This window comes from Gorilla gorilla, chromosome 5 (genome assembly GCF_029281585.2).
Source record: "Gorilla gorilla gorilla isolate KB3781 chromosome 5, NHGRI_mGorGor1-v2.1_pri, whole genome shotgun sequence".
Classification (NCBI taxonomy): domain Eukaryota; kingdom Metazoa; phylum Chordata; class Mammalia; order Primates; family Hominidae; genus Gorilla; species Gorilla gorilla.
In genome coordinates, this window is record NC_073229.2 from 95,250,313 (window position 1) to 95,259,707 (window position 9,395).

The 9,395-nt window shown below is 39.2% G+C and overlaps 1 pseudogene; it reads left to right on the forward strand.

The window, feature by feature from the left end:
* Positions 1–7,674: 7,674 nt before the first annotated feature.
* Positions 7,675–8,746, forward strand: LOC101133055 (acyl-protein thioesterase 1-like; annotated as a pseudogene).
* The last annotated feature ends 649 nt before the right edge of the window (positions 8,747–9,395 follow it).

Consider the following 9,395-nt stretch of genomic DNA (forward strand, 5'->3'; position numbering starts at 1 on the left):
AAGTAACTTGCTGGCAATCATCAGCACGTAAGTGGTGAGCCAAAATTCGGGAGGATGCTTTGCTCATGTGTAATTACTGAAAAGTCTCTTCTCTAGTCTGGTCTGAATCTCAGCCCTTCCTGTCTTTAGGAAATGTAAATGTACTGACTGAGTCCCATCTGTTGAGAATAACAGTGGGATTAATAGCCATAGGCTCTTCTCTGTGTGAGAGAGACAGGACAACACAGCTCCCTGTTCTGTAGCTTTCGTCTCTGACTGGCATTCCCTTTCTCCTTCCCTACAGAGCACTTTGGACAGAGTTCTGCAAGGGCCTCCTCAGTTAGGCCCAACCAATCCCAAGACCATGTGCAGGGGACAGTCCACTGTCATTTTGCTAAGAAATCGCTCTTCCTATGGTATTTTCTAAACCTCACAAATATGCAGTAAAGATGTCTTTCCTTGAATGATGTTTGATTAGTCTCTTTTCGTTTCCTCTGCAGTAGTTCTTTACCTCTGATGGAATTCCTCTAGAATTGTACCACCTCTTAGATAAAATAGACATCTTGAACATGGAATCTGAGCTTCCTAATGTTTCCCTAACATCCTTTATGGGAGAAGCACATATAGCCTTGCAGATCTGTGGAATAGAATATATGTAATGCCCAGCGTTGAATTTCAAGAGCCCTAAATGGAGTAGAATTTGTTTACAACTTTTTATGCACTTGACAACTTATAGAATATAGGGGCAGTTATCTTGAAAGTGTTTGTTTAGTTTTTACTTTTGGTTAGGATTTTTTTTTAATCAAAATTGTTAGATCTTAGCAAGAGTGTGGTGGAGCCATTCTGACAAACAGGGAAGACTATTTCCACTTGTTACTGTGTGTGTATGTAGGGGGTGGGATTTATTTCATAGTTTTCCTTTGTTATTTAAAATTATAATTTTTATGTAAAATTTAATTTTATACAAGAAAATTTCTCAGTAGTAATAGGCATATCAATTAAAAAATTGAGTCTAACCCTTTAATCTAGTGCTTCTTACACTTTATTATGCCCATGAATCCCCTGGGATCTTGCTAAAATGCAGATGTGGAGTCAGTGGGTCCAGCCTGAAGCCTGAGAATATGCATTCTAACAAGCTCCCAGGTGATGCTGAGGCTGCTGGCCTTCGGGTCTATACCTTGAATAATAAGGAGAAGCCATACACAAGCCAGCCTAATGCCTTTCTTTCTTTCTTTCTTTCTTTCTTTCTTTCTTTCTTTCTTTCTTTCTTTCTTTCTTTCTTTCTTTCTTTCTTTCTTTCTTTCTTTCTTCCCTTCCGTCTTTTTAAAAAATTCCGGCACTATGACAGCATTTGTGCTTTTCCCCCAGCCCATCTAAAGTGGGCTTTGCATAGATAATAATAGTCTGCCTTCCTAGGTGTGGTGTGAGGATTCAGTGATATAAACCCTTGCTACTCAAACTATGATCTGTAAACCACCACCAGCAACAGCAGCCACCTGGGAGCTTATTAGAAATGCAGAAGCTCCGGCCCCACCCAAAACCTGCAGATTCATCTGCATTTGTTTTTGTTGTTGTTGTTGTTGTTTGTTTTTTTGTTTTTGTTTTCTGAGACAGGGTCTCGCTCTGTCGCCCAGGCTGGAGTGCAGTGGTGCAGTCTCGGCTCACTGCAACCTCCGCCTCGTGGGTTCAAGCGATTCTCCTGCCTCAGCCACTGGGATCGCTGGGATTATAAGTGTGCACCACCACACTCAGCTAATTTTTCTATTTCACCATGTTGGCCAGACTGGTCTTAAGCTCCTGGCCTCAAGTGATCCATCTGCCATGGCCTCTTGAAGTGCTGGGATTATACGCATGTGCTACCACGCCCGACCTCATCTGCATTTTAATAAGATGTCTCAGTGACTTGTGTGTACATTAAAATTTGAGAAACATTGATGTAATCCAGATGGAGTAACTGGTGCATAGAAAGTGTTTAATAGATACTAGCCATTACCCTTTGAGTTCTTAAGACCATATGATTATTTATATTCTAATTTGCATTTGAGAAGATTAACACTATTTGTAAAGAAAAGGACTAGGGTTATAACCTAGATCTTTTGATTCCAAAACCTGTGCCCTTAATACTGCATAGCCTTTTCCCCAAAGTGAATTTCTTGAATAGTGAGGGCCTTGGTGGCTCTCACCTCTCCTTTTAACGCTCCTTAATCAGGCACCTTACTTTTGAAAGTCCAGTGATGCTCATGAAGGTGCTCCCAACAGGGTTCCCTTCCTGAACACCATGTTGTTTTCCCCAGTCAGAGCACTACCTGTTACTTGCTCGGCAATCATATTCCTGCAGGTTGCAGCAAAGGCTAGTCATGTTAATCCCTCCAGAGGTGTTTTTTGCCTTATGCAGGGTTTTCTGAATGTAATCCTTTTGCTCAAAGGAAGTACTCCTCAGGAGGAAATGCTACACTTTGTAGGATTAGAGGGGGTGTGTTTTGGCATAGAAATGGGAGTGGGGTGGTGTGTGTGTGTGTGTGTGTGTATGTGCATGTGTATGTGTGTATGTGTGTCTGTAGAGATTTCTCCTTGCATCCCTGAATCCCAACTCTTGACAGACACCTGATCCATTTACGTGAACAGTTTTATGGAGACCATTTGCCCCATTCTGATTATGGTACTTAAGAATTTAAGTAGGATTTTTTTGTTTCTGACTTTGTTTTCAAGTTTTAAGAAACAAGCTAATAGACTGTAGGCTTACTGTGATAGATTTAGCCATGTCTCTTTCTCTTAATTGCTTCGTGTTTAAACTTGAGGTGCTTTTCAATTTGCTCTTGTTTCTCACCTCACAGGCACTGACTGATTTAGTTTCTTTTAGCATATTTGCTAACAGGAATTGAATGGGCTTGCTGATTCTCATTAGAGCTGTTTTGAGTTGGATAGCTTCATTTAAAATGGAAGATTTTATGTACAATTTTTGTTTATCCCCTGGTTTTGTCTCTTGGATTAAGAATATTCCCCAGATAATGAAGTCAAAAGTCTAGAAGAAAGCAAGTTAGGCCTCTAATAGTTTTCCATTCTTCTTTTGTTAATTTTTATTATCTACACTTTGACTTGTCCATTTAGGATTTCTAAATGTGTCTTTGTGCTGGGGGTAGTATAATATTGTAGAGGAAGATAACCCTTTTGCAGGCTTATTTGGACAGGTATGAAGTAAATGAAAAAATTTGCTACTCCCATCCTAGATCAACTTGGAAAGACATTTCTTTAGGACTAAAATGTGATAGTAGAGAAAGCCTACCATTGGTAAATGTGAGACTCAGGCAAATCTGGTAGGTCACATCAAGCTATTCTGGTTCCAGTGATATTTGTAAACAAGAATTTACTAGGCCACCATAATGAAGAAATGCTTCTCTCCTTTGTACCTGTTTTCCTATATACATACAATACACACAATGCTTTGCCTTTAATGCAAATCATTTTAAGACAGTATGAATTTGGAAATTTCTAATGACATAGAATATTGTAGTTGTCATATAGTTCAAGGTGAAAAATAATAGTCTATCAAGTGGCACCAATCTTAAACGGTGTCTATACACATGCTCTGTGTGTGTTTATGTGCATGTGTGTGTGTGTATTTGTGGCAGGATGAATTTCAGTCCATCAACTCAGGTGGGTAAGTACTGTCTTTCTATTCTATAACTCAACTTAGTTTTTTGATTTTGAGCTCCTAGTTTGTTAAGAGTGGGCAGAATATTAGCCCTTTCCTGAAGTTCCACCCCCACATGATCATCTTGGTGTGGTTCAATAATTCCAAGACCCTACTCTGTTTCAATGAATTGAAGTAGGGGGAGGGAGAATGGTTGCTGGCCCCCATATTGCCATTGAGGTGTTTAGAGTCCTGGTGCCCATGGTCCCTCAGGTCCCACTTTTTGCTGTGTGGTGTCATTTTTAGGGCATAGAAATCCTTCCCTGGCCTGTCTATGGTCCCGCCTTCCCAGGCATACAATGCAGTTGACCTCTGGGATATGACCATCTGACCATCTCTTTGGTTCTTGGGAATCCTGCTCTCTTTTTTTTACTCCTTCCAACCTTGAGGAATCCTCTCCTGGTCTTAGAGAAGTCCATCTTCCTTCATATGTATGCCTGCTCAGTCCTCTCCTTTTAGGCTTTTGGGTACTAAAGCTGGGTTTTCTACTGGAGAGCTCATTTCTGCCCTCCCCTGAGGTACTGACCATGGACCTAAATGGGGAGGGGACAGTGGGAAGAGGCAGATACAGAAAATACTTTTTTGAATAGAAGGATAACACCTCAAAGTATCATCTCTGTACATATCCTAGGATTTAATCATGTATATTTCTTTGTGTCAGGACATTCCAGAACACTGTGCTGCTGGCCTTTCCTTCAAGTTGCAGAGTCTGCAAGTGACGTGAAACCAACAAGTGTTCATCCATTCACCCTAACAAATAGGCTATTTGGTATAAGAGACACCAATTGTGAAGTGAAATTACCTTTCTGTTACAAGTTTCTAAGGACAATTAATTTTAGGTGGTTGGAAAATACAATGTGAAAAGAAGTGGATTGTTAAGTAGCTATGTGAGTTCAACTTTTCTCCCCCTCCTAATGAGGCACTTAAAATCTTACCTTTTAAGTATATTGCTTGATTATTGTGAATTATGTTTGCAGTGTGACAAATATTTTTAAAAAACAAAGGATTTTCATGGAGGGAAATCAAATCAGGAATAAATGTATGGGTGTGAAATCCTTTCATTGCTACAATAATAGGATAATTTATGTAATACCTCAAGCATCCAAATCTTTTAATAGCTTTTTTGAAATATAAAAGACTGAAAAAAATCAGTTATGCCTGTTCCCGCCCTCACTGAGTGTTTATTTGAAAAACTTCTTGTTCCGTTAATGTTCTCTTGAAAAATAATAGCAGCCTTGTCTGGAATGAAAAGAATTGAATTCTTATGGTTTTCTTCTCAGAAATTTCTACAGTAGTTGTGGGGGAAATGTTTTCCTATTAATAAGGTTTATCCTTTTTTTCTTTCAGTATTCTGATAATAGCTTATGACGCCATATCCCACTTCAAATTTTTAGCACTTGTTCAAAGCTCATGTCTAAACTTTTATCAGATTACACTTTTCTCTGTTAGATTAACCACTTCCCAGGCCCACAACACCTCACCTCTAGATGTCCATGGTAAAGTAATGAGTCTCAAACTATCCATAATGAAGGAACGAGTTTCCAAATTCACACTCTCAATTCTTGTACTCATCTCACAGACTGAAAACAAGCAGCTGGCAGACTGGCCACTTTGTTTACAGCTCTGCAGACTGTACAGGAAGTATGGTGCAGGCATCTGCTTCTGGGGAGGCCTCATGGCAGAAGGCAAAGCAGAAGCAGATGTGTCACATGGCAAAGACAGGTGCAGGCGGGGCAGGGCATATACTTTTCAATGACCAGATCTCCCAAGAAGTCACTTACTATCTTGAGCACAGTACCAAGAGGATACTACTAAACCAGTCATGAGAAATCTGCTCCCAAGATCCAATCACCTCCCACCAGGCCCCACCTCCAATACTGGGACTACAGTTCAACTTGAGATTTGGGTGGGGACAGCATCCAAACTATATCACTATCTTTAACACTCTCCCTTGCCATTCTAGATATCTTCCTAAAATACTTCCGCTTCCTACAATGAAATCCCTGCTCACCATGCCAGGACATAAAACGCTGCAAAATCTGGCAACACTCTACCTGTGTCCTAGCCACACATCTTAGCCTTCTCTATCATTCTTTCTCTTTCCTGAAAAGCAATTCCTGAGTACCCAACCAGAAAGAACCTTTGTCCCTCACACCTGGCTGCATTGATTTGTAGATTTCCTGATTGCCAATAACATATTGAAATACAAACTGCTCTCTAATTGTCTTCTTTTTTAAATGGATGGCTTATTTTAATTAATGAGTAACTTGTGGATTTGGTGGGCAAAAACCATGGAATGTTCCCAGTCAAGGGAAGGGTGACACAGGGAGCAGGCCACCATGTCTACAAGGGCTGAGGTGGAGGTGGCATAAAGAGAGACAGGAATTCTTAACCTTGGGTCTTTAGAGAGATCGTTTGGGAGTGTATCCCTGATCTGAAGAGGTATGTGTGTGTGTGTTTGTGTGTCTGTGTGTGTGTGTGAGCACACATGCAGAGGAGAGTATTTACAGAGGGGAGTACTACAACTTCTGAATAATCTATTTTTAATTGAGTTTTTATTGAGATAATTATAGATTCACATCTAGTTGTAAGCAATAATACATGGAGCTCCCATATATCCTTTATGCAGTTTCCACCACTGGTAGCACCTTGCAGTGCTATAGTCCAATAACACAAGCAGGTTATTGACATTGAATCAATCCACCTGTCTTATTCAAGTTTCCCCAGTTTTTTGTGTACTCATGTTGATGTACATGTGTGTTTAGTTCTATTCAAGTTTATCAAATGTGAAGGCTCTTGTACTAACCATCAGAGTCACAACACACAACAGCTCCATCACCAAAAGTACCTGTCCTGTCTCCCTTTTATAACCACACTCACTCCATTCCTCCAGCCCTGTCCTGATCCTAACCATTGGCAACAGCTCATCTCTTCTCCATTTCTAAATTTTTGTCTTTTCAAAAATATTACATAAATGGAAGCCTATAGTATGTAACTTTTGGAGATTGGCTTAAAAAAAAAAAACCTCAACATTACTCTCTGGAGATTCATCTTAGTGGCTACATGTACCAATAGTTAGTCCCTTTTTATTGCTAAGTAAGTATCCCATGGTATAGATGTATCAATTTGTTTAACCATTCACCTGTTGAAGGATATCTGAGCTGATTCCAGTTTTAGGCTATGACAAATAAAGCTTTTATGAACATTCACATACAGGTTTGTATGTGAACAGAAGTTTTTATTTCTCCGAAATAAATGCCCAAGAGTTCAATTGCTGGGTCATATGGTAGTTGCACGTTTTACATAACCCTTAAAACTCATTATTTAAAATTGCTTCCCAACTCCACACTTCTATATTATGACATAAAGTTTGGTTGCTGGAGCAGCTATGACTCTGATAATAATCCCTGAATTCAACCTTTTTACTTTTAAAAGTTTTTTTTGCCTCCTTCAAAATAATCTTAAGACATATGTATCATATTATACTTTCAGCAAAAATATAAGCTTAGTGGAATTTTATAGGAAATTGAGACACAGAGAAATTAACAACTTGGGTCATACAGAGAATTAATGTCATGGTCTGAAACAAATCCCAAGACCCTTAGAGTGTTAAAGCTATATTTGGTGACACATTAATGGGTCATGAAATCAACTATGTCAGCCACAACCAGAATGTTTCTACAAAGATATAGACCAAACTAGAATCCAAAATATCACTGTGCATTGCAAATAGTAAGAGTATGTATTATATAATTTTTGTTGCATTTTTATGTATATGTGTGCGTATCCAATTACCTAAAATTGGATGATGGTTAGAAGTGCTGGAAAACTCCGTTCTTACAGCTTAGCTCTTTTCATTGAAATTCCCAGATAATTATCTTGTAATTTCCCTGTGCCTGAAAAAGTCTTATAGTACTCAAACTAGAATAGAGGTACAATTTGTAATTCTTAATTAATATCAGAATAAATGTGAGTTAGAAAGAGATCTTCTCGCCGGTGGGGCCGGCCGGAACTCGCCGCTCGCACGCCCTTGGGCCGCGGCCGGACGCCCGCTCTTCCTTCCGCTTGCGCTGTGAGCTGAGGCGGTGTATGTGCGGCAATAACATGTCAACCCCGCTGCCCGCCATCGTGCCCGCCGCCCGGAAGGCCACCGCTGCGGTGATTTTCCTGCATGGATAGGGAGATACTGGGCACAGATGGGCAGAAGCCTTTGCAGGTATCAGAAGTTCACATATCAAATATATCTGCCCGCATGCGCCTGTTAGGCCTGTTAACATTAAATATGAACATGGCTATGCCTTCATGGTTTGATATTATTGGGCTTTCACCAGATTCACAGGAGGATGAATCTGGGATTAAACAGGCAGCAGAAAATATAAAAGCTTTGATTGGTCAAGAAGTGAAGAATGGCATTCCTTCTAACAGAATTATTTTGGGAGGGTTTTCTCAGGGAGGAGCCTTATCTCTATATACTGCCCTTACCACGCAGCAGAAACTGGCAGGTGTCACTGCACTCAATTGCTGGCTTCCACTTCGGGCTTCCTTTCCACAGGGTCCTATCGGTGGTGCTAATAGAGATATTTCTATTCTCCAGTGCCACGGGGATTGTGACCCTATGGTTCCCCTGATGTTTGGTTCTCTTACGGTTGAAAAACTAAAAAACATTGGTGAATCCAGCCAGTGACCTTTAAAACCTATGAAGGTATGATGCACAGTTCGTGTCAACAGGAAATGATGGATGTCAAGCAATTCATTGATAAACTCCTACCTCCAATTGATTGACGTCACTAAGAGGCCTTGTGTAGAAGTACACCAGCATCATTGTAGTAGAGTATAAACCTTTTCCCATGCCCACTCTTCAAATTTCTAATGTTTTGCAGTGTTAAAATGTTTTGCAAATACATGCCAATAACACAGATCAAATAATGTCTCCTCATGAGAAATTTATGATCTTTTAAGTTTCTATACATGTATTCTTATAAGACGACCCAGGATCTACTATATTAGAATAGATGAAGCAGGTAGCTTCTTTTTTGTCAAATGTAATTCAGCAAAATAATACAGTACTGCCACCAGATTTTTTATCACATCATTTGAAAATTAGCAGTATGCTTGATGAAAATTTGTTCAGGTATAAATGAGCAGTTAAGATATAAACAATTTATGCACGCTGTGACTTAGTCTATGGATTTATTCCAAAATTGCTTAGTCACCATGCGGTGTCTGTATTTTTATATATTTGTTCATATATACATAATGATTATAATACATAATAAGAATGAGGTGGTATTACATTATTCCTAATAATAGGGATAATGCTGTTTATTGTCAAGAAAAAGTAAAATCGTTCTCTTCAATTAATGGCCCTTTTATTTTGGGACCAGGCTTTTATTTTCCCTGATATTATTTCTATTTAATACTCTTTTCTCTGAAGAAAAAAAAAGTTTGTTTTTTCTTTATTGTCCTTCATAGTAGACCAAGTATTGCCTCTCTGCCATAGACAGCTACTGTCAATACATGCAGTAATTTGACATTCTGGGTCACAGATATAAGGTATTTAAAATCTATTTATGCTTTATAGAGAAACCAGACATTAAAACTTCATGCACTACTTATTTCGAATTACTGTACCTTATCCAAATTTACACCTAGCTATTAGGATCTTCAACCCAGGTAACAGGAATAATTCTGTGGTTTTATTTTTCTGTAAACAACTTAAAGAATA